The following is a 26,762-nucleotide window of genomic DNA, read 5'->3' on the forward strand; positions in this document are numbered from 1 at the left end:
GTCTTCTTACACCGTAACCATTCAAATGCAAGCCATCCATCTTATATAGATCCTTTCGCCCATCAAACTCACTCCACACATCCACAAATTTCACACCACTCGTCATACATAACCCACGCATAAAGTCATTCGCAATTATGGCCCTCCTTTTAAACATTTCACTGTCATACCGTGGCAAAAGACTAATCATTCTAACTCTCTCACTCTTTTCTTTTGCTACCTCAAACAATTCATTCAGGTCTTCTATCATTTCCATTTTGTCTCCTTTCAAATCATTCGTACCTGCCACAACAATCATTTCTTTTACCCTTTCCTTTTGCTCTCTAATAGACTCAGTTACGTCCTTTATGGTCGCACCAGGTTGGTACGATTTTGTCAAATCCTCTACTAAAACACCTCGTACTAACGAGTCTCCATACAGCACTCTATCCTTCATTTTGTTCATGTTCACATTCATACGTCTATTTTTCCTGTCATACCTTTTATTATTGGTTGGTTCATTCAGTCAACTTTTGTTCATGCACTCTAGCTGCTGTTTTGCTCTTTCTATCGCACTATTCAACAACGCGATCTCACTCAATGCATCTATCTCATCTTTTTTATTCTCTGAGAAACCATTTATACTATCATTCACACTCTCACAATTTTCATGTACAACCTTGCCGTTTCTTGTCATATCCCTATTTCCTTCATTCTGAAGGTTGACAAAAATATCACACTCACGATCCGAAATACACTTCAATTCCTCATTCTCCCTTCATTTTCTACACACATTCAATCCTTTATTATCATCTAACCACACTCCGACCGCACTCCGCAAAGCGTACATTTCACAGCTAGTACACTGACTCATTTCTTTTATACTACCGTTCTTTGATAAGGATGGCGAACCTTCATTACTGGCCACCATTTTCCTTCGCACAGTTGCCATACTTATTTGCAACGTGTTTTGTCAAATTATACGTTATAACACACCAAAAAGAGACGCACTAAAATACGCAAGGCAAACAAAACAAAACTACACAATATTAAGTAATTTGTATCGATAACTGAAAATAATACTTATCTTATCTGGAGCTTGCACGAACACTACACATTACGAATTCATCCAGCGGCGACTTCCCGACATAGATTATGTTATAAAACACTTTAGTACACTAACCACGCTAATAAAGCTCCAATAATATACCAAAATTACACACTTAAGTCCATTACATTGAATCCAAAACATCAATAAATCAACAAAAATCACAAATCTCTCAGGAGCTCTCCATTATCATACTGCTTCTTTCTAATTTAGGCGGTCAATAATACCATTCAAGCATTTATCATCAGTAATGCGGGTGTAGTTGTTTATAATTACGGCAGAAGAAACTATAGATGTGAGCCCAGTTTATTTTTTGTTAATTACATGCGTATCTTGTAACCTAAACATGTCTGATAGGAAAAGTTAGCAGCTTTTGAGATGTGGTGTTACAGGATACTCGAGAATTTTATATTGAAAGGCGAACAAATGGATGGGTACTAGAAAGGATGCGAAACTTTAGGATTCCATAAGGATATTGACTGAAGAAACCTGAATAACTTTGGACATATATAAAGAATGGAACTTCTCAAAACAGTAACAGATTATAAAATCCCTTGAAAAAGAGAAAGATATAGACCCTCAGTGGTATGAATGGATGCAGTGACTGCTCTTTAAAGAGTTGAAGCCTCCAGATCATATAACAGGACCAGTGATGTGGCACATCACCAAAGAGTGAAATTGCCATATAGCATCTGATGATATCAAATGAACTTATGCACTTATGGATGTAAGTTTTTCTAACCTACATCCATAAGAGCATAAGTTCATTTGATATCATCATCAATATATCAATAAAGAATTATCTCCTTGTTGTTATCTCGTTTTACAAGTCAGTGCTCCACATTAATCCCAGAATTCGTTGTGCTGTCTTCACAATTTTGGCAATGTGTCCTCTAAATTTTAGATCCTTATCCACCATCACCCCAAGATCTCTTATTTCCTCCACCTACAACAATATATCACCACCAAAGGTAAATTCTAAATTCTAACTTTGTTTTCCAAATTTTAAAACCTTACATTTTGCAACATTGAACAGGTATCTCCACTCCCGTGCTCATTCACTCAATCTATTCAAGTCTTCTTGTAAGGCTACTCCTGCTCTACTCCTCATAGTTCGTCCCAATCTTACATCATATGCAAACAACTGAATATCCCATTTAAATCTTCCCTAATATCATTAACAAACAGCAATGACCCTAAAACGAGATCCTTGAGGCACACCACTGGTAACTTTCCTCTTCCGGGATATTTCTCCTCGTACACAACTTGCTGATACCTATTAGATAGCCAATCTCCGATCCAATGCACTAGTCTAATATCGAACCCCAACCTCTCTAAATATATATACAGTATATAATTTTATTTATTTTTCCCTTGCTTTAGAAGGACCAGATGAAATAATCCTAATTGAATGAAACATGCCACCTGTTAAGTATAAATTACTCTTTAGGATCAGAGGGCGCTGAAGGGTAGTGGTTATTCTTCGTTATTTCGTTGTCTAGCTATTGTGTTCTATTTGTGCAAAGCGGTGTTTTTATCTGATACAAAGGTTAAGAGGTAAGATATACAATATAATTATATGTGATGAAAAAGAGTTATGGTTGTTTGTATAAATTGTTGATTAATGTTTTTACCATTTAAGTTAAGTAACTGATTTATTTTACCGCCACTGTGCACTAATTTTTGTTAGTGTGAATAATAATAAAAAATTCGATGCATCATAATTATCCTTAAAGTATAAAATTAAATTTATAGTGGTTTTAAGTGGATCCAAAATAAGCTTAGTCATTTATTTAAAACAGTTAGTAGTATAAATGTAAAGCAAAAGGGTTGTGTTATTTATATAAATTAAGAATTTACATTAAATCTATTCACATCTAGTTTTCTCGAAATGAATGTTCGTTAAGAATCAGGTTTCCTTTCCACCTTTTCTTATTCTAAAATTGCAATCTCTAAAGGGCATTAACAACAATTAAGGCAATATACATAGGATTAAAAGCAAGAAACTTGTATTCTGCCAACATATCAGTCACTTTTGCTTAGTATTGTTTCCAGTCTAAAAATAAGCCAATCTCTTGACTTTATTCTTTTCCTCTAATTTTTGTGTTACTGATCTTGATAAATAACCTACAATTACTTTAAAGATCTAGTTTTGTGTTCCAGAGTTGACTTCTGCATTGCTATTTTCTCCATCTTTGTCTCTCCTTTTTTTGTAGGTGTCTGTCCTGCAACTTGGAAGATAGTCCATATTCATCCTACTCCTGAGAATAGCAAAAAAAAAAAAAAAACTCCCATTTGATGGCAGATGGATCTTTATCATTAGTTTGCAATTAACGTTGCTGAGATTCCAGATTACTATTCTTTCACTTACTCTTCTCTCCACACACATGATCATCTCAAGTTGATTACAAATTTAGTACACTTTTGCTGAAAACAGCTGCACTTTCCCTTTGATAATTCTTGCACTAGACCAAAACTTCCATAATATAAACTTCAAACAGCTCTTCAATTGAATTCTGATTTTTCAAAAAACAACTTGAAAAAAGTATTTATTTTGACAGCATACAGATCTTTGGACAATAGAAGACTTCAATCTTGGAGAGATCTTGTCCAAATTTTGCTATTTTAGTATCCAAAAAATTAGCTTGTTTTTTTCTTTTGTTCCAAGCATTACTTTTCTTCCAAAATTAATGCAAAACAGCAATTAACTATATTGATCACATCCATTCAATCATCGAATACCATTTTGGGACTTTGAGAGGTCTCCAGAACTCTCAGATAACAGACCTAACTCTCTACATTTAGAGTGATTAATTATCCCAAAGACTCATTGCAGGAGGTCAAACACTTACAGACCATAATAACTATCATACCTTGTCTCAAACACTTTCACTATCGGAGCATTCGCTACCCATTCTAGTATTGTATGTCACTCGTTCGCTACCTGCCATGCAAAAAAATTTCTTTTTTTGCTCTTTACTCACAGGCCTTGACAGTTTCCAGCGATAACCTCTCATTCTTGCATCACCCATTATCCTATGAAATAATACCCCCATATCTATTTGATAGGCTCCTCTAGCATTCCCTTTTCCTCCTGTCCATCAAGCTCTGAAGACTTCATTTTTGTGATCTGTCATCATGCTCAATATTCCAGATTCCTGAGACAGCCATAGTTATTTCCTTCAGCTCACTGTACAATGTTTTCTTATTACCAGTATAGCCAGGTGACCAGATGTGTGCACAGAAATCCAAATATGGTGCAATGAGCACACTATACAGTAGGACTGTCACCTTCTTATCCCTACATGTCAGCATTCATCACATTATAGCAGCAGTTTTTTGGGATACCCCTTAAAACTTTTGTGATGCACTTCAGTTTCTTATTCACCCCTAGATTCCTTGTCTCTTCCACTTTCTGTAGCAAAGTTCTTTCAATATAATAAACCTGATTTCATCTTCTCTGGCCAAAGTGCATAACTACACTTTGCAACATTGGTCTGAGGAATGATAATGTCATTTCATAGCACCGCATTATTCAGATCCTCTTGTAACAACACATCAGAACTGGTATTGCTCTTCCTAATTTAACATCAGCAATCAACTGGATATCTCCTTTCACACTGAGAACTATAACAGGATGGGATGGAGAGTCATTTGACTCTCCATTCCCATCCTGTTCGCTTTCAACATTAGTTTATCATTCAGTACTCAATTAAATGCTTTAGTGAATTCTAAGCAAACCACTGTATGAACATCTCCCTTGTCTAATATGCTAGTCAGTTATAAAACAAAGTTACTAAAGCATGATCTCCCCTTAAAAACCCATGCTACTCTTGAAAGATTTCCATTCTCATCAGTCCAGATTTGTTTGGTCTCTAATGAGCCTCTCTAACACCTTCACTTAATATGTACACTGGCCTACAGTTTTACACTACCGACTTAGATTGGATTCTGGTCATTGGGCCCTTGTGTAGTGGTACTATTTTTCCTTCTTTCCACTCTTCTGGGATTCCTTATGTCAGATTCAGTTGAACAACCAAGTCAAATGCACTGCCAGCTCTTTTATGCATCCCAATCTGTGTGTTGATATCCCATCCTGTTCCACAGCCTTATTAACATCAAATTCACTTAATATTCTAAACACTTCAAATTCTTGAACTGTTAGTCTTTTATCCTCCTTCCTGTTGCTGTTCAACACTACTTTTAGCTTTTTTACTTGGGATATGCTAATGAAATACACGTTGAATATTTCCACCACATCTTCAGCAGATGTGATTCATGTTCCATCAGCAACTAAAGTCAGTCTTCCATATTCACTGTTTCTTCTACTTTCAGAAGGTTCACAGTTCAGCAGAAATGAACATCCCTTGCAGAACTGTAGAATTTTCTATTTTTACTTTTCTGCTTCAGCCAATCTCTTTTCATATACCAGTTTCTCTTTTCTTATTACACTTATCACCTTCCTAGCCTGCATCTTATACTTCTCATGCTGTTGATGGGTAGTACATCAACAGCATGAGATACATCTTCTTTAACATCCTTATGTTAGAAGCTTCTTAAACTTCTAACTACTAATCTCAGCTCTAAATGTCCTTTCACTGTATGTGCCTTAATTCATTGAACCTTATCAATTCTTTTCTGATATCCTCACTGTGTTTATATCTTTCATACTATCTTAACATTCTTCATTTGTTTTTCTGCTATTCCAACATCTTTTATATCTTCCTGTCTTACTACACTACTGTGTCCTTTCCCCAATCTGCACTACATTCACTATGTTCATTTATGTCATTAATGCCACCGTCGATTGTTTCTTTCAGCAGATCACTCGTTTGCTTTTTCATAACTTTCATACTACCCATTCACTGCTCTTTTACAGTACCTGTCTTCACTATCAGATGAGCATTCAGTACTATCACTTTCAGTCACCAATACATTAATACCCATCAACTAGCATTCATATTGCACTTTGCACAAGCCCCCCCCCCCATCTAGCTTAAAAATCCATAATTTAACATGTAGTAAACCTCACATTTGATGAAACAATATCAAAATTTTACTCTTATACAGACAAAGATGTTGCCATCTTGTTTTCATTGGTGGTTAGTATGTCTCAAACGTATCAATTCAGTCAGAAAACCTGAACCTGAAGTCTTCTTTCACAAGCCTACCAGCAAACTGCCACAAGTCTTTCATGCAGTGTTGAACTTGCATATCACTTCCAGATACAAGGCTAGGCCACAAAGCCTATATCAAATATATCTCTTAAACCCTGCTTGCCTGAGTGTGCAGGCAGGGTTTAAGAGAAAAGTAATCTTTCAGTATTATTTTAGAAGAGCTGCAGATTATAGCCCTGGAACATTTAATGGGGAAGGCTGTTCCACAGAACTGAAGCAGATAAGAGATAAATGTGAACTTGGGTTAGTTATTGGACTGTAAATGTATGTTGCATAGCCATTCTTCATGTTATTGTATGTTTTAACAGAGAGAAGATATGATAAATGCCATTTCTTCTGAACAGCACCCATGTAGAACACATAACTGTGCAGAAACTAAGATTGGCTGGAATGGATCTGATAGATATCAATTAGCCAAATTGTGCTCTCATGAATGGCATCAACAACTTTTAAGGTTTTCATTGCTCGGTGGTTTGGATTTACAGTCAAAGCAACTAAGGCTATGAGACAAATTTGTCTGTCTGTTTTGTTGAATGAAAAAGGTTTAGTATCTGAAAAGAAAGAACCTTTCCATCTCTATATGAGATCAGAAAACACACACCTTCAGTTGAAAAATCCTTATGAAGGTTCTTTACATCCTAGACAAAATTCAAATCCTGTTCTTTCCAACCAAATGCAAAAGCAGTATTCTGTGTTTGGGCAGATTTGGTGTTTGTATAATTATTACTACCTGGAAAGATTAAAGTAATGCATTGAGTGAAAAAAGGAAGCTGAGAATGCTATAGATGTGATATGTTTGTGTCAGGAAAAGCTAGTGGTAAATCAGAGATAAAGCTGAGTATCACTAAAAGTAAAGAGAAAAGAAATAGTTTATTTATTTTATTTTTTTGAGGGGTTGTCATCATCCCTTTGTAGGATATTATGAAGATCAGTTTATGGCATTGATTATGGATGATTCTTAAGCTTGATGTGTGAGTCCTGCAGGTTTTATTGTGAGAATAGAACAAAGTACTATCATCAGTCAAACTGTGAATGGGGGTCAGGGAAGCAACATTTATGCTTTTTTTTTTGACTCATGAAAGATGTTTTTGTAAATCTATTCTAAACTGGTGTAGATTTACTAATGTAAATTATTCTAATTTACTAAATGGTATAGATTTACATCATCTATATAATGGCACTTTGTTTCATGGTGTAATCCATATAATTGATGAACAAGAGTGAAGGTGTATTCTTGTTTCATACCCGATTTTACATCAAACAACCATTCCATAAGTCCTTCAATTTGTATTGCCCAACATCATCATCAAATTCCTGATATATATACCCTCAAGGGGTGTACAGGATATGATAGTACTATATGAAACATTACATCATTACTAACTTCCTATCTACAATTTTTCTTCAAATCAGTCCATTACCTGTCAAGACTCCAACATCATCAGATCCTATGTACTTATGATCTTATGTACTGCTCATTCATAACTTAAATATAGACTATATATTGTTCTGTATAACTTCTGAAAGCTTTTCTCTTCATTTCTCATGCTTTTTCTACAAAATTTAAATGCAGATCTTTGTTATATTCACATGATTTTGCAACTGTTTGTCATCTGTTTGGCTTGTTCTCACTTTCTCTTCCACAGTTTTTCTTAGCTACTTCTCAAGTATAGTGTGCTTGCATAAACCTTACCTGGAAACTTACTAGAGAAATTCATCTGTAATTCTTACATTTGGTTTCTATTGTATGATTAGAATAGAGCTCTTTAGTTTCTTATTTATAAAAAAAAAAAAGGAAAGTAAAGAGCGCTACTCTAATCACCTGGAATTCAACCTTCTGACCAGGCTTTCTGAATTATGCAGTGTAGCCACTGCAAGACACCTGTATTTTTGTTGAATATCATTACTTTTTATTAATATGTATTCCTGATTGCATTCTTTGTGAATATTTCTACCACTGATCTGTTACTGTTTCAGTTTTTAACATTTCAAAGTAATCTCCAGACATCTAGAATACCTTTAGTTTCAGTTTTCATGTTACCTTTATCATCTGCTTTATTATTATTATGCAAGCACCTCCTGGAGTCAAGACTCATCGAGGGAGGTAATAGTAAGATGCATTCTAACATGTTTTTCATACCTCATCTTAAATTAGTTCAATATTTGTGCAATCATCATCCCATTTGGCAATAAATTCCACTTAACTACAAAACTTAATATACATCTCTTGTGAAAATCAGATTACGAACCCAACTCATTCTCACAGTTTTTTCCAGTGTATTCTGAAATGTGCCAAAATAAATCTCAGAACTGTTTTTTAATTGACTCTCTACATGAGAAATCAGACAAGTTCTTGAAATTTATTGAAAAGCTGGGTTGAACTCACTGGGGAAAACCATATGAAGAAGGCTGTTCCAAAGAACAGAGGTAGATGGAATGAAAGCAGAGGGTGTAAAGTTGGTTCAGATGGAGGATGTTAGAAAAATAAGTTGGTTTGATATTTGGTATTGAACTATATGGATATTGACCAGTGACTATTTTGCACCTTATGCAGGAATCACATGCACAATAAATCATGAGCCATTCCATGTTAAATCACCAAATTAATCGAATTGAAGCTGCATGTTTATGATTTTTTTTTTTGCTACTCTACCCTTTAGATGGAAGAGAAAAATATAAAAAAAAAAAATTTCCAGATGCTATGTAAGGTCTTGAGGTTTGAGACGCTGCATACTCTATGGGAGGAGGAAATTAAACTGGAGGAAGTAGGGGAGACATGAAATCTGGGGTTGATGATTGATAGAAACCTGAAATTTAGGGGACATATTGCAAATATTGAAGGTAATACAGAGGATTGCTGCAATAATGAGAAGGACACTGACCTGCAGAGATAAAATGGTTATCATTCCATTGTAAGACTGATCAGACCACACTTAGAGTGTTGTTCTCAGATCTGGTCCCCAGGATTTGAAGGGGATAAATTAGCTGTGGAAAGAGTACAGAGGCAGATAACAAAACTAAAACTAAAAGAAAATTAAACACTGTAAAACTAGCTAAACAAAAGTCATAGGAAGACATAAGAACATAGAAAAATAAATATCAAGAAGGTGGCAAGATATTCTGGAGATTGTTGAAGAAGCTCAGAAATGGAGGAAAGAGTGCTGTAAAAGGAGTCAGAGATGATAAAGGTGACATGAAAACTGGAGAAAAGGATGTTTCATGTATGGAGTAATTACTTTGAAATATTGCAAAAAGAAACAAGCAGTGACAGCACAGTGGTAAAAACCACTCAACAGGCATGCAATTAGGAATACATATCTATACTTGAAGTAGAAAAAGCCATCAAAGTCTTGAAATGTGGAAAGGCAGCAGGAGTAGATGATATTCGACCAGAAATGCTGAAGTATGGTGGTATAAAAGTGTTACAGTGGCTGCACTGTATCGTTCAAAAAGCCTGGACAGAGGGATGAATTCCTGATTTATTGGAGTAGAGCTCTAATAGTACCCATATATAAAAAGGGAAAAAAACGGAATGTGAGAATTACAGAGGTATTTCCCTACTGAGTGTTCCTGTTAAGATTTATGGATTCAGGCCAAATAGAGGCTGTCAGGATCAGATCTTCACTTTACGACAAATAGTTGAGAAGGCATTGGGAATATAACAAAGATGGGAGTTTTCCCAGAAATAATATACATATAAAAAAAATGTTTTTAAGTTTTGTCGATCTGGCAAAGGTATATGACAAGGTGCCAAGAGAGAAGCTATTCAATACGTTACAGTTATATGGTGTCAATGGGACATTATATCAAGCAATACTTAATCTTTATTTGAGTTGTAAATCAGCAGTTCGAATTGAAGGAAGTACAGGAAGATGGTGTTAAATCTGGTGTGAGACAAGGCTATTCATTATCTATATGGATCACATTATGAAGGAAAGTGGTATTAAACATGATATCAGAATTGGAGATGTTGATGTCAGCTCTTTGCTTTATGTGGACTATGTTGTACTTCTAAGTAAATCCAGTACAAGTTTGCAAGATTCCCTGATTAAATTGAATAACTATTTTAATAGATTTGGTATGAAGGTCAACATTAAAAAGTCAAAGATAATGAAAATAGGTAGAATCGTTGAAAATGTCAACTGTGTTGTGAATGGAGAACCTGTGGAACAAGTAAAACATTTCGGTTACTTAGGCACGATTTTTACTGAAGATGGTAAATTAAATATGGAAATAGACAACAGAATCAGCAAAGCTGGTATATTGGGAAGTCAATTGAGTAAATTCATATGGAATAAGAGAGAAATTAGTTGCAACACTAAATTTGCTATATACAAGACAGTGTTCAAACCAGTTTTAACTTATGGATCTGAGAGCTGGGTCAGAAGTAAAACACTTGACCAAAGACTAGAGACTGCAGATATGAGAGTCCTGAGAAAGATTATAGGCATGAACAGATGGCATCAATGGTAATATCATATTAAAAACGAGGATATTAGGAAAGAACTTGACATTGTCTGCATCCAGGAATGCGTTAGCAGAGCTAATCTCAAGTGGTATGGTCACTTAAACAGAATGGGTGAGGAAAGATTAGCAAAACAAGTGTTCTCTGCCAGGTTGGCAGGAAAACAATTCAGACGAAGACCAAGATAGAGGTGGATTGATACGGTACAAAGTGCCTTAGATGATAGAAATATAAAATCCGATAATGTTGGAGTCTTTACAAGTAACAGACTGATTTGGAGGAAAATTGTAGACAGGAAGTTAGTAATGATGTAAATTTTTCATGTAGTACTATCATATCCTGTAAACCCATTAGGGTACATGTCAGGAATTTGATGATGATGACAAAATTACAAGGTCACGCAAATATACAAGAAAGGCTGCAGAAATACATGATTGGTCAAAAATTAAACTAATGAATAATATATACATTAGTACTCAACCTCTGCACAAATATATCACAGAATATAACATTTTGTAATATATACATAAAAAGGTTAAGTGAAGCAATGCAGTATTTACATATAAACAAAATTGCAGTCAAATGTTTCTTCTTCTATGATCTCTTATGCTTTTAAGCGTCGAGATTTTGCCAAAGAGATTTCCATGCCCAAGGTTTGCTGTTTTGCTTCTTTCCAGTTAATTCCCTTTTCCAATTTTTCTTTAATTTCCTTTTGCCAACCTTTCCTGGGTCTGCCTATGTTTCTTTTTCCTATTTTCTGGCTTTCGTATACAGTTTTTGCTATTCTTCCTTCTTCCATTCGATTGAGATGTCCAAACCATCTCATTTGGGCTTGTCTCATGAATTGATTCAGAGGTGCAACTTGAAGGCTGTCTCTTATGGTTTGATTTCTTATTCGGTCTAGTCTTGTTTTTTGTGCCACTTTCCTGAGATATTTCATTTCAATTGTTTGTAATTTATTTCTGTTTCCTGTTGTTAAACACCAAGACTCACAACTGTATGTTAATGTTGGTAGAAACACTGAACGGTACACTGCCATTTTGGTATTTTGGGTGACTTCTTTCTTATCTAGGAGTGGGCATTTCATTGCATAGAATAGCTTTGTTCCCCCTCTTATGCTGTTGTTAATTTCTGTGTCTAGTCTACCATCTTCTTGTATATATGATCCCAAGTATTTAAAGGAGTGGACTTGCTCCAGTTGGTGATTCTCTATTTTTATTATGTGTTTTTGTTGGTTTCTAGATATGATCATTGTTTTAGTTTTGTTTATATTTATGGTCATATTCCTTTTCTTTGTTTCTTCATACCAAATGTTGATATTGTACTGCAGATCTTCAGCTGTATTTGCTAGAATCACTACATCATCTGCAAAAGCCATATGTGAAATCCTGGTTTCTTTCAGTTTCCTGTATCCTAAGTGGAATTTTTTTGTTTTTGTTTGGCATGCCTTTAAAATTTCATCCATTACTACGATGAAGAGAAGAGGGCTGAGGATACAGCCTTGCCTCACTCCTACATTTGTTTAAAATTCTTCATCATCATCATCATCATCAAATTCCTGCCATGTACCCTCAAGGGGTGTACAGGATATGACAGTACTACATGAAAAAATTACATCATTACTAACTTCCTATCTACAATTTTCCTCCAAATCAGTCTGTTATTTGTCAAGACTCCAACATTATCAGATCTTATATTTCTATCGTCTAAGGCACTTTGTACCGTATCAATCCACCTATATCTTGGTCTTCCTCTGGGTCATTTTCCTGCCAACCTGGCAGAGAACACTTGTTTTGCTAATCTTTCCTCTCCCATTCTATTTAAGTGACCATACCATCTGAGATTAGCTCTGCTAACGCATTCCTGGATGCTGACAATGTCAAGTTCTTTCCTAATACCCTCATTTTTCATATGATATTGCCATTGATGCCATCTGTTCATGCCTCTAATCTTTCTCAGGACTCTCATATCTGCGGTCTCTAGTCTATGGTCAAGTGTTTTACTTCTGACCCAGCTCTCAGATCCATAAGTTAAAATTGGTTTGAACACAGTCTTGTATACAGCTAATTTAGTGTTCCGACTAATTTCTTTCTTATTCCATATGAATTTATTCAATTGACTTCCCACGATACCAGCTTTGCTGATTCTGTTGTCTATTTCTATATTTAGTTTACCATCTTCAGTAGAAATTGTGCCTAAGTAGCTGAAATGTTTTACTTGTTCCACAGGTTCTCCATTCACAACACAGTTGACATTTTCAATGATTCTGCCTATTTTCATTGTCTTTGTCTTTTTATTGCTGACTTTCATACCATATCTATTACAACAGCTATTCAATTTAGTCAGAGAATCTTGCAGACTTGTAGCGGATTTATTTAGAAGTATAACATCATCCGCATAAAGCAAAGAGCTGACATTAACATCTCCAATTTTGATATCAGGTTTAATACCACATTCCTTCATAATGTGATCCATATAGATAATGAATAACAGAGGTGATAATGTACATCCTTGTCTCACACCAGCTTTAACATTAAACCATCTTCCTGTACTTCCTTCAATTCTAACTGCTGACTTACAACTCAAATAAAGACTAAGTATTGCTTGATATAATGCCCCATTGACACCATATAACTGCAGCGTATTGAATAGCTTCTCTCTTGGCACCTTGTCATATGCCTTTTCCAAATCGACAAAACTTAAATACAGATCTTTGTTATATTCCCATGCTTTCTCGACTATTTGTCGTAAAGTGAAGATCTGATCCTGACAGCCTCTATTTGGCCTGAATCCAGCTTGTTCTTCACCAAGCTTTTCTTCCACAATTCTTCTCAACCGTTTCTCAAGTATACTTGCATAGATCTTGCCAGGAACACTCAGTAGGGAAATACCCCTGTAATTCTCACATTCAGTTTTATTTCCCTTTTTATATATGGGTACTATGAGAGCTCTACTCCAATCATCGGGAATTCATCCCTCTGTCCAGGCTTTCTGAACTATGCAGTGCAGCCACTGTAAGACTCTTATACCACCATACTTCAGCATTTCTGGTCGAATATCATCTACTCCTGCTGCCTTTCCACATTTCAAGCCTTTGATGGCTTTTTCTACTTCAAGTATGGATATGTATTCCTGACTGCATGCCTGGTCAGTGTTTTTTATAACTGTGCTGTCATCACTGCTTGTTTCATTTAGCAGTTTTTCAAAGTAATTACTCCATACTTCAAGGATATCTTTTTCTCCTGTTTTCATTTCACCTTTATCATCTCTAATTCCTTTTACAGCACTCTTTCCTCCATTCCTAAGCTTCTTCAACAACCTCCAGAATATTTTGCCACCTTCTTGATATTTATTTTCTATATTCTTGCCAAAGTCCTCCCATGACTTTTGTTTAGCTAGTTTTACACACTGTTTAGCTTTCTTACATTTGTCTCTGTATTCTATAAGAGTAAAAGCTGACTTATTTGCCAGGAACTTTTGATATGCTTTCTTCTTTTCCTTCACTGCCTCTTTAACTTCCTGTGTCCACCAGGGAGTTCTGATTTTTTTATCTTTGCACACAACCTCACCACATGCCTCTCTGGCAGAATCAATCAATGTTTCCTTCAGAGTTTGCACTGAATCTCCAAGGTTTGATTCCTGTTCTCAAACTCTTTCATTTTCTTTTCAATAATATTTCTGTATTTTAGTCTACAGTTTACATCCGAGAGCTGCTCAACTTTTATTCGCTTTAAAACTTTCTTACATGTTATTCTTTTCAATATGAAATTCAATTTTATCCTGCTCAAGACTAAATAGTGATCACTTCCAATTTCAAATCCTCTGTACACTCTGGTGTCCTGCACCAGGGAGAAAACATCGCTATCAACAATAACATAGTCAATGAGACTTTTCTTATTCCTAGCCTCTTCTCTCCATGTGAATTTGTGCACATTTTTATGTTGGAACATGGTGTTAGTAATAACCAGTCCATGTCCTGAGCAGAAATCCAACAGATATTTGCCATTATTATTAGCTTTGCTCTTTTCTCCAAATTTTCCCAAAATATTTTTATATGTCTCACAATCATTTCCTACTCTACTATTTAGATCCCCAACAAGGACCAACTTTTCCTTTTTCATTGTGTCAGTTGCTTTTTCTAAAGCCTCAAAAAATTCCTCCACTTCTACCTTAGTAGAACCTTCTGTGGGACCATAGGCACAAATAAGTCTCATTGTCAAGTTCCCCATTCTCATATTTGCCCACATTACTCTACTTGAGACTGACTGCCATTCAAGAAGATTAGCCTCGTATTTTGTGTTGAATACTATGGCTACTCCTTCTTTTCCTTGATTGTTATTGCCTGAATATAACATTTTGTACTTATTGCTCAGAAAGATCTCACCAGTTTTGGTCTTTTTTGTTTCAGTCACCCCTATTATGTCGATCTGGTACTTATCTAATTCCTCAGCTAGCTCCATTTCTTTGCCATTCAGGCTTCTTACGTTGATAGTACCGATCTTTAACTCTGGTGATGTTGAGTTGGGGTTTGTTTTCAGATTTGTTCCAGTAGCTGACTTTTCGCTGTTCGCCCTGGTTCCCTGGCGAAAACAACGGGGGCCTTGTTTAACTGGGCGACGCCCCAGCCGGCATGAAATTTTGTCATGTTGTACCATCATTTTTTATTTTAGTTTAACCAATAAGAATACAATTTGGTCGGCTAAATCCCAAATTGCCAGCCCATCCTCGTTCGTTCAGTATCAAAGTAGATACCCAACAGGGTGCACCACGAGAAGGTGAGGATTGGACATTAGGTCAGAAGCCCTGGTCGGTTCTCCGCATTCCTTTAAAGGCTATGTGGAGGTCTCCTCTCAGTTATACAGCTTTGACCCTTAAGCACCCCGTTTAAAATTCTTTTGATCTATTATTACTGGTTCTTACATAATTTCTATTACTTTTGTAGAGGCTTTGTATGGCTGCTATTATCTTGTATCTTGTTTTTCTTTAATGTTTGCCATATTAAGTCTCTGGGAACGCAGTCGAAGGCCTTTTCAAAATCTATAAAACACGAATGTAGTTCTTTTCCATATTCCAATGTTTTCTCTGATATTTGTCTAAGACTGAAGATAAGATCCTGTGTGCTTCTATTTTTTCGAAAGCCATATTGCATTTCATCCAGTGTGTCCTCTATTTGATTCCTAAGCCTCACTTCTAAAATCCGGGTATATAATTTTACGGGAACGCTTAAAAGCGAAATTCCTCTATGGTTGTCACATTTGCAGTTGTCTCCTTTCTTAAATATAGGGATTATTATAGCTACTTCCCAGTCTTTGGGAATAATTTTCTTTTTCCATACAACATTGAATAGGTGTAAAAGAAATTTTATGGCTTTCGTTCCTAAATTCTTTACCATTTCTGGTGTTATTTGGTCATGGCCTGCTGATTTGCTCAGTTTTATTTTATTTATTACTGCTAACAGTTCATTTGCATGAATTTCTTCACTCTGATCTTCTATTTTGCTTGTGTGTCTTGCTCTTAGGGTGCTATTTTTTCCATGTCCTGCATCTTCCAATAATTCTTGAAAGTACTGTTTCCATCTTTCCATGATGTCTTCGGAATTTGTGAGTAACTTTCCATCCTTATTTTTGATAAACTTTATGGGGCATTCTTTCTCTGACCTCATTCTTCTTAAAACATTATAGAAGAGTTTTTGGTTTCTTTTAAAATTTTGTTCTAAAGTATGTCCGAAGTCTTCCCAGCATTTTCTTTTCTCTGCTTTCACTAAGGTTTTAACTTTATTTCTTTGGTTGTTGTATAGTTCTCTATCAACCTGCAGCTTTGATGTTATATATCTCTTCCATAATTGCTTTTTCTTTTTAATTTCTTCTTTTAGTTCTTCAGTCCACCAGGGTGTTTTATGTTTCTTCTGTTTATTATTTAATGATCACCACAAATTTCTTTGCTTGTTTCTAGAAGAAGTGTTTTGAACCTGTACCATAGGTTTTCTACATCTTGGTCTTCATATATCTCTTTTTCTACTTCTTTCATCTTCTCTTCTATTTTACTTTTATACTCAATGGCTGTTTCTTCTTTCTTTAGTTTGTAGTTCTTTATCTTAACATTTATTTCCTTGCTACTTTTTCTACATTTTTCAACTTTTATTTTATGGATTGTTTCCAATACTAATAAGTAGTGGTCACTGCCTATTTCAGGGCCTCTGTAGACTCTTGCATTTTTTGTATACTTCCAGTACGATCTGCTTATGATGGCGTAGTCGATTATAAATTTTTCGTTTCTATTGGGCTCTTCCCTGGTAAACTTATGGATTTCTTTATGCTTGAACATAGTATTTGCTATTACTAAATTATTTGTAAGGCAAAGATTTATTATTCTTTCTCCATTATTATTCCGGGTTATTTCTCCTTGTGATCCCAACACTTGTTTCGTTTCTTCATCTACTTGATTCCCTACCCGGCCATTAAGGTCTCCTAGTAGTATGATATGCCCTTGAACTTCTTCAATTGTTTTTTGTAAGAGTTCAAAGAATTCATCTTTAATTTCTTTATTGGCCATATGCAACAATTACAGTGAATACTTGGTTGTCTGATTTAAAATCTATAATAATTGTCAACAACCTTTCGTTTATTAGTTGCCATTTAGTAATATATTCTTTGAGATCTGGTTTAATTATGCAAGCTACCCCTTGTTTTCCCCATTCTCTTGGGTTTACCCTTGAATAGAAAAGTATATACCCATCTTTCATTTTCTGGCAACCTTGACCTTTCTTTTTTGTTTCTGTGACTGCTAGCAAATCCAATCTTGATTTTTTAAATTCATCTATTAATTCGTTTTCTTTTCCATGTAGACTTTTAACGTTCCATGTTCCGTATCTCATGTACCTTTTTTCCTTGCTTTGTCGTTAACCATTTAGGCAGTTCGGCTATCTCTTTGTTATTTCTTTTAATGAGTGAAATTTTAAGGTGTGTAGGGGATTAGCCTTCAGCACCCGAGTCTGGTGGTGGGGCTGCCACCTTCGAGGCCCCCAGACCGGCCTATGAGGGAAGTGCTATCCTGTTGGTCCACGGGAGGTATTTTATTTCCCTCCTGCCCTTCATAGTAAACTATGACGAGCCTTCCCTGATCCGCCACCAGGGGATGCGCCTGATGGGGGTTACAGGTGTCCCCACACGGGAAATGTTTCTATAAATTATTTTTTTGTAAAAAATTCAAAACATCATGCAATCTGCCTGAGTGTATATGACCTGGCCAAATAGGCAAACTTTCATTCCCCTCTCGTGCAAAGCACTGGCACTCCACCAGAATATGACAAATAGTGAGATGTGTATTGCATTTTTCTCACATGGAAGGGTCATCAGCCCTTAGTAAATAAGAATGTGTAAGATAACCATGACCTATGCGGAGCCTAGCAAGAACAACTTCCTCTCTCTTCTCTTTGTACGTTGACTAGAATGCCAATTCTTAATTTCGGATTTAATGTCATATGATTTGTTTGTTCTTCCTGCCATGATGATTGCCATTGAACAGTTAGCTTTGATCTTATAATCTGTCTGTAGTCTATATGGTACTCCAAACAGTATGTGGTAATATGAGCTGATTTAGCAGCTGCAGCCTCATTTCCCTTTATTCCAATGTGGCTGGGAATCCAACACAACCGAACATCAAAATTAAGGATTTTCATTTTATGACAGGTGTAACACCTCATAAAGTACTGGATGTGGATTATACATGAGAGAGGAGATAGCCTGTAAAGAGTCAATGAGTCTGTATAAATTATACACTTTTGGTAGCAATTTTCTTCTATATGCACAAGTGCAAGCTGAATGGTATCTGCTGTATAATTACTGCAATCAGGTGGAATCTGGTTGTAGATAGTAATGTCAGGAAACACAGCAGCACAGTCAACAGAGGTATTAGTTCTTGAACCATCAGTATAGATAGGCAAGGAATCAGAGTGTGCTGCTCTGTGTGCAATTAAACAATTGGAGGTAGTTGGATGATGGAGTATTAGATTTCTGTAGCTGACAAAGTGAGAGGTTGGCATGCAAACCTGCCATGGAGGGATGCTGTTATGATTAGTGTAGGTAATGTTGTCAACATTTATACCAATAGCTTGCAGAGTCTCTTTAACATGCATACTAAAAGACATATGGCAGTTTGAAGTGTGTGGTATTGAGCTTCGCAATGCAGAGAGGAGAGACTAGTCCATGTAGGATGATTTGGGAGAGATTATCTTTAGGGCATAATTAAGAGACAAATGTTTCCATTGAAGTGATAGAGCTGGTTCATTTTCTTCAACATAAAGACTTTGAGTGTGTGATGTACAAAAGGCACCAGTAGCTATTCGTATACCCTGATGATGGATGGGATCTAACCATCACATGTCACTCTGTCTTGCAGAACCATAGATTTGAGACCCATAATCCAGCTTTGAACGTATAAGTGAATGGTATAGATCAGGGGTCAGCAAACTTTTGAGACGAAGGAGCCGAACCTGTCCCTCACAACAATTTAAAAATTATTCGAGAACCATAAATATTTTTACAAATAAGGAAAATTTAAAGTAATATTATAGAAATTTATAGCAATATATAACAAGTTATAATATTAATTATATCTTTATTAAATGAAGAAAAAAATCACAAAAAATTGCTCTCATTGGTTTTAATCAGTGTGAGCAATGTGCTTGCATTTCCTTAGAAAGTTTCTGTATGTAACTAGTTGTTTTTAATTTAAGGCACGATTCCAAGTTGGCATCAGTAATTTGGTTCCTCAATTTACATTTAATGAAATTCATGTTAGAAAATGATTGCTCACATAAATATGTAGACCCGAAGATACTGAGAACACCAAATGCAAATTTTTTCAACTCATGATATGAGTCTGGAAGACTATTCGAAGTATTGAAAATCATTGAGTTCTGTAGTTCTTTTACAGCAGTCTGCTTGTGGTGTGAAATCAGATTGCATTTTCATTTTCCAGTTCTTCTATTTCAGTACCAAGACATACAAATTTTGAGCTCCATAAGTCTTTGCCTGTCAAGCCCAGCAATTGTATTTCAAAATTAGCTATGTCAATATCAAACGGAGAAAAATTTAATTCCTTCACATTGGCATTGAGAGGATTTGTAATAAAAGCTAGAGTCACTTTATTATTTCTGAATTCCTGAAGCCTTTGAAGAAAAGATTCTCTAATGTTTAAAACTGCTGTCTTGAAATAATCTTTGTTAATGAGGGCATTGTTTTCTTGGCGATATTGAGACAAGTTTGAGAAATGAACTTAAGTTCCCCTCTCTAAATCTTCAGCAAACAGAATCAATTTCTTTTCAAACGAAATGACTTCCTCTAGCATTGAAAAAGCAATATTTCCCTTGCCTTGTAATTTACGATTGAGCTGATTTAGTTGTGTTGTAACGTCCACCATAAAGTACAATTTTTGCAACCATTGATCTGTTAATTCTGGATATTGAACATCCTTGTTGTCAAGGAATAGTTTGATTTCATTTATGCAAGATGCAAAATGCTTTAACATGTCGCCTCTGGAAAGCCATCCAAGCCTGTTGTACTGGAGATCTGAATACTTGCTCTCCATTTCACTTAGCAACTCTTTAAATTGTCAATGGTTAAGTCCCCTTGCTACAATGGTGTTGGTAATCTTAATTACCAATTCCATAATTTTACCAATTTCTTCTCTAAATGTTTGTGCACAAAGTGCTTCCTGGTGGAGTATACAATGGAAAGTAATCACTTCATGATTAATTTTTCCTCTTAAAATTGAAACAAAACCCTTTTTCGCTCCCTTCATACTTTTTGCACCATCGGTTGGAATTGATACAATGTTATTGAGTGGGATATGATTTTTTCCATGCATTCAAGGACGGCGTTTGCTATGTCCTCTTCACGCGTTTGGCCCTTGAGTGGCAATAATCCCAGAAGTTCTTCTCTCGGACCCTCAGATGATACATACTGCACAAAAAGGGAAACTTGGGCTGTGTCCTTGATGTCGCAACACTCATCTACCACATTTGATAAAGCTGAAGCTAATCTAACGTCTTCGACTCGTTGGTTGGTCACATTTGAGGACATTGGGACTGTCCTATGTGCTACTGTTTTGGCAGATAACAGTATGCTTTTAATTTTATTTAAAATCTCTGCTTTGTTTTTGAAAACAGTTCTTCAGATGCATTAACAAAACAACATTTTATGTATTCACCATCTGGGAATAGTTTTCCTCTCTTAGCGATCTCCTGACTCACTACGAATCTTGTAATATTAACATCATTGGCAGACTCTCTCCAATAATTAAATACAGAACTTGATTTTTCAACATTTTTCTGAAGTTCTTCAACTGCTCTCTTTCTCATGTCACCGACAGGATATTTTCTGGCAAATGTCGCATGTTTTGTTGTGAAGTGTCTCCAAATTTCACTTTTGTTGTGCACCAGTTTTTCTTGGCAAATAAGACAGGTTGAAAGGCCATCTCAGTTCGAGATGAACGCAAAAGATTCAGTCCATTCAGTTTTAAAACCACGATGCTCATCTGTTGTTTTTCTTAGTTTTTTTCTTCATAACCATGTTGAAAAGCACCTTGAACAATATATTTTATTTAGTGCGTTATATAAATACATTATATAAAAAGAAAATAAAAAGAACTAAATGATTATTCAAAATAATAAATGACAATAATTCGAAAATATAATAAAAATAAATCTCACCAGTAGCACGTTTTATTGTAACAGTCGCACATGAAATAAAACAGCGTGGTAAATCGCGACTGTAATAAATATAATAAAACCAATATATATATACATATACATATACAGCAATCCCACGATTAGTGTGCCTAATGCGTTTAAAACAGGCACATTAATCGAAAATGCACCAATCGAGTATAATAACCTGTGGAAAAAAGTATAATTTGTTCCTCAAATGTCTTTTTTTACCCTTGATTTTTTTATAAAAGATTTAGGGTATGTCTGAGGGCCTAGTTAAAGGAAAACTATGAAGCTGAAAGACAATAAAACATTTCAAAATATAAATCAATTATTTTGGCTGGCATCCTGTTTCTTTTTTTCTAAACAACTGCTTCTGCAAATTTTCCTGCTTCTCTCTTCACAGGGGCCAGTCTCTAAGCATTGCTACTTAAAAGTTTCGATTGCACGAAAATATTTTAAATTTGTTTCTGTGAAATCTCTTTGGGCTTGTCAGTGATTAAATTTTCTTCATATTCTTCAGGATCTTTCCGCTGTGCATCTAAATTTAGCAGGTCGGAATCGCGCAGTTTCTCAGAATGAGATTTAATTAACTTAGATTCATTTGAAAAGCCTCTAAAATCATTTGTACAATGTGGAAGAATGTGCTTCCAAATGGATCGTATATTGCTAGCAGTAATTTTATTCGACTTTGCGACTTTATAACCAGGCTGAAATTTCTCTGATTTGGCCAGAAAAGTCTTGGAAGGCATTGGCTTCCAAAAACAAGGCCAGTTTCATTGACATTAAATATTTGTTGGTCACAATAGCCCTCTTCTTATACACTTTTCTTCAAATCTCTGGATAATTTGCAGCCACCTCCTTATCGGCACTTGCAGCTTCGCCTGTGATTAGAACATTATGTAGGCTATTTCTCAAACCACCCAGCACTAATGTAGAATTCTTCTTTTTCATCATTGATAGCCCTTGCTTTCAAGGTTGCAAAGAGACTTCATGCTTTTGATTTAATAAAGACTAAAGTGTTCTTAGTAGGATCTGTTTTTGGTTACAATCTTCGATTTATGTAGAAAGAAGTCTCTAATTCAATCATTATGATACTTTGATTTCGAGTGCATGCACGGTGAACTTGAATCAGCCTTACTTTTCTCTTTGTATTCAGCAGCTTTGTTTAAAATTGCTCTTATAGTCAATTCACCCATTTTTGTGTTCTTGTCTTATCTTTGCTCTGGACTTGCCTTGTTCACTTTCTTTATTATTTCAAGTTTTACTTCCAATGAGATTACTTTTCGAATCATTTTCACACTTTCACTTTTTTGCTCACTAATTCTTTTACTCATGATGAAAGGTTGGGAAAATACTTTAAAATAATAAAAAAAATGTAAAGAAAATAATTGCAAAGGCGGTACGAGATATGATCAGGAAAATGCTATGTAATTAGCAGACGACATAAATTTTGATGGTAAAAATTTGGAACATAGAGTACATGGTAGTATGCCATTAAAAATAACTTCGTAAAATGTTTTAAATCAGTAACTAAATTATTTCATTTTGGTGAGTGATTTTTTTAAAATAGTCAGCCATAAAAAATGTATAGATAGAAAATTTTTAAAATCTGTAACATTTATTTTTAAGATGTATATAGGTGCACTAATCGAATTTTGGAGCGTACTAATCGAATTTCAGTATTGAAATTCACTAATCGCATTAATCGAGGGATTACTGTATATATATATATATATATATATATATATATATATCAGTGGCTTTGTGTGCTCATTTCGGTTGGGCATGCTGTCATGTGGATTATGCAACCCACGCTACAGATTTCACGTTAATTTGACCGTATACATGGGCGTGCATGCGCTGAAAAGTTTCCATGGCGGGGAAGCTTGGAGACAAATAATTACCATCAATAAACGTCATTTAGCTTTTTTGATGTAACTGTTTGTTCATGTAAACTATAAATACATTGTGGTCATTTGGCATTGATTTTAATCATATTTAATTCTTGGGAGAAAAAAAGTATTCAGAATTAATAGATTTCAGCACAATTTCATATATAAAAAAAATTGACTAGTATAGTTTATTTGAAAGCAACTAATTAATCTTAAATTAAATTATTTCAGTTTAAAATCCAAAAAAAATCATAAAACTAACAAGTAAAATAATATTAAATTATATTAATTACACTTACCTTTTAAAAATTAATTAACATTAATTAATACAAATAAATTGCAGAATTTTATTGAGACAAGTTTAAAAATTAACATAGAATTTCATAAAAAAACTTATAATTTGACATACACCTTGTCATATACAACTCAATATCAACCTATTATCAATTTATTAATGAGATTTTTGCTGTTGTACATTAGATCCTAAATGCTTTATATCAGGTTCATATTTTGTCACTTTTAGTAATACACACGTGGAACTAGATTCATCAGTCATTCTATTTTTTAAACTGTCTTTTATAAAATTCATTTCGGAAAATAATGATTCACAAGTATATGTAGAGGAGAAAATTAATTATAGCATAATCATAAAGAGTATTAATACACTTATGTATACGGTGTAGCATGTTGACAAATATAAAAGTACGCATTTAAATTAGTTATCAACCACAGGACTAATGCTACAATATTGTAGTTTTCTCAGATCAACATCATTAAATTAACTTGTAAGTTTTATTGACAAATCCCATTCTGATCACCAAAAATTTATAATATTATTCAGTATAAAATTATTGATTATTGTATTAATAAATTGGTTTTAATGATGTTGGCTTGAAAGAGAAAAAAAAAACGGTAGTGAGAAAAACATTTATGCATTTTAACTCGCCATAGAAGTCAGCAGAGCAGGAGAAGCAGCAGAAGGATTTCAACTTGTCAGTGAATGCTTACCGTCGAATATAACTTGCCCTCGCGTATAACTGGCACCCCTGATTTCACTTTAAGAAAAAAGACATTAAAAGGTTTTGCATATATACCTTCCACACAAAAAACAACACGCCCTAAAAAGTTTTATTGTATCCCTGAATAAGTACAGAGGCTTGCAGTCTGTGTAATATATTTCTCAACAACTGGAATAAAAATGACGCTAACTAATGAATCACATGTACCCCTCTCACAGAACCTACCCTGTAGGCAAGCAAAACCATATGTTGCACTGGAGACACAGTATCTAACTAAAATTATTGTCCAATTTTCCAATTACATGAAATAAGTGTTTGTTTGACTGCATTTGAAATTCTCGATGTCATTATGACAGATCACAAAGGCTACCTTCAAATAAAATTCTACCACAAATTGAAACATGTCATATAATGCTTGTGCGAGTTCCCCTTCCAGCTCAAATGCAAACAAGGCAATAAAAATCGACCAAGGGTTGAAACTTTGTATGAGTTGAACCTGCCGGTAACGAGAAGTTCTGTTGGAACGATAAACGACACCCCGTCGTGAATGTCGTAAAACTAAAAAATATATGAATATGGTGTTATGACAATTGCAGATGTTATGGAATTCGGTTGAAGAGAATTAGCATTTCAACTCAAAAATTGTCGGTTCCATTTGTCTTTGGGTCGTGTGATCTTTTGTTTATACCGGACCAATCAAATTCATGTCTTCGTAGCTGCTCTCTCCTGTAAAACAAAATTTAACTTGTACATATTGTAACAATTATAAAAAAGTGGAATAATTTATAAGCATATAAAAGGATATCATATGTACATCAGTGACGTGCCAGCAAAATTCTAGGGTGTGCCACAGGTTCGCCACCACTGCTCTATAGCAGTGTTTCTCAACCTATGGTCAGCAGACCAGAGGTGGTCCGCAACGATGAGACAGGTGGTCCACAGGCAGACTTAAATTAACCAAATAAATATATATTTGCTATAGATTTATTTTATTATAATTATAATTATTTTAATTATCCAAACAAAACAAATTAAAATTGGATAAGTAAAAATTATTAAAATAAAATAGATACTTAAAAAAATAAAAATAGTGGCAGAATGTTCATGGAATGAACATTCTGCCACTATTTTAATTTGTAGCGGTAGAATGAAGAGTAATAAAAGCGGGGTGAAATGAACAACAATATGGTTTTATTGCTTTCACCCTCCCTTGCTGTTTTGTCAGATTTGAAGTGAACACTATTATCCACATGACCACATTTCAACCAATTGCTTGCTTGCTTGTTTATTGATTTTTATTGTTGAAGGTTTTCCTCCTTCAACCAAGGCTCAATATATCTTCAGATGTGCTAAGTAATACTTGGACAAAGTGTGTTGTGAGTTAACCCCAGTATTTATATATTTTCCGGAAATCGCGAGACTGAAAGATAAAAAAAAAGCAAGCCGCCAATTGAGTTGAAATGCTAACATACACGTGCGATCACTTATTAGTCACTTTGTTGCTCTGCAAATGACCTCAGATGTCGAGGCACCCTAAAACCTAATCCTAATTTGTCACTTTGTTTGGCTGCCCTGCCTACCATGTGCTCAACCATTCCCTCCACTCCCTCTGTATAATCTTTAAAAATTTTATAAATTAAACTATGATAGTTTTATTTTCATTTTGAATTTTACTTGAGAGCCACATGTATGTACCCAAAGAACTGCATGTGGCTCACGAGCCGCAGTTTGCCGATCCCTGGTATAGATGCAGCAATGAAGCTCGATCAGCACCCCACTTAGTAGAAGGCGAAGGAGGTTCAAAGGTCTCTTGCACTTTTTAGTTGACGAATATGTTCTAGAAATGTAAGTTTTCTATCAAAGATGAGTCCCAAGAACTTGGCTTCTGTAGCTACTGGAATAACAGTGCATCCCATTCTTAATTCAGGGTCTGGGTGAGAAGTGCATTTTTGACTGAAGTGTACACAGACAATTTTTTCTGTTGAAAACCTAAATCCATCCATTATTAAGAGCCTACAGAGAAACATGATTAATTGCTTGCTGAAGTTGTCTTTCAGTTACTCTCATGCTAAGAGAGTGACAGTAAATTGTGAAGTCATCAACACAGAGCATTGTCTACTGTGGGAGGAAACTGTTCAGTGATTGAGTTAATTTTGATAGCGAAGAGTGTTACACTTAAGACAGAGCCTTGGGGAACACCCTGTTCTTGATGATATGGTCGAGATAGTATACTTCCCACTCTGACTTGGAAAGTATGCCTGGACAGAAAGTTTTTAATAAATACAGGAAGGTGTCCTTTGAGATCTAGGTTATAGAGGTCTGTTAATATACCATATCTCCAGGCTGTGTCATAAGCTTTTTCCATTTCAAAAACTGAAACAAGGTGTTGTTACTTCAGAAATGCATCTTTT

The 26,762-nt window shown here is 35.1% G+C and overlaps 1 protein-coding gene across 1 annotated transcript in view; it reads left to right on the plus strand.

Annotated features, from left to right (window-relative positions):
* The first annotated feature begins 2,554 nt into the window (after positions 1-2,554).
* LOC150098141 (heterogeneous nuclear ribonucleoprotein K-like) overlaps positions 2,555-26,762 on the plus strand; it is a 168,778-nt gene continuing 144,570 nt past the window's right edge. The window contains exon 1 of the mRNA XM_090406541.1: positions 2,555-2,644. The gene's annotated coding sequence lies outside the window, so the exon portion shown is untranslated. The remainder of the gene's footprint in view (positions 2,645-26,762) is intronic.

The sequence above is a fragment of the Typopeltis vanoorti genome, chromosome 16 (assembly GCF_054136105.1).
Source record: "Typopeltis vanoorti isolate ZY-2024b chromosome 16, IOZ_Tvanoo_1.0, whole genome shotgun sequence".
Taxonomy (NCBI): domain Eukaryota; kingdom Metazoa; phylum Arthropoda; class Arachnida; order Uropygi; family Thelyphonidae; genus Typopeltis; species Typopeltis vanoorti.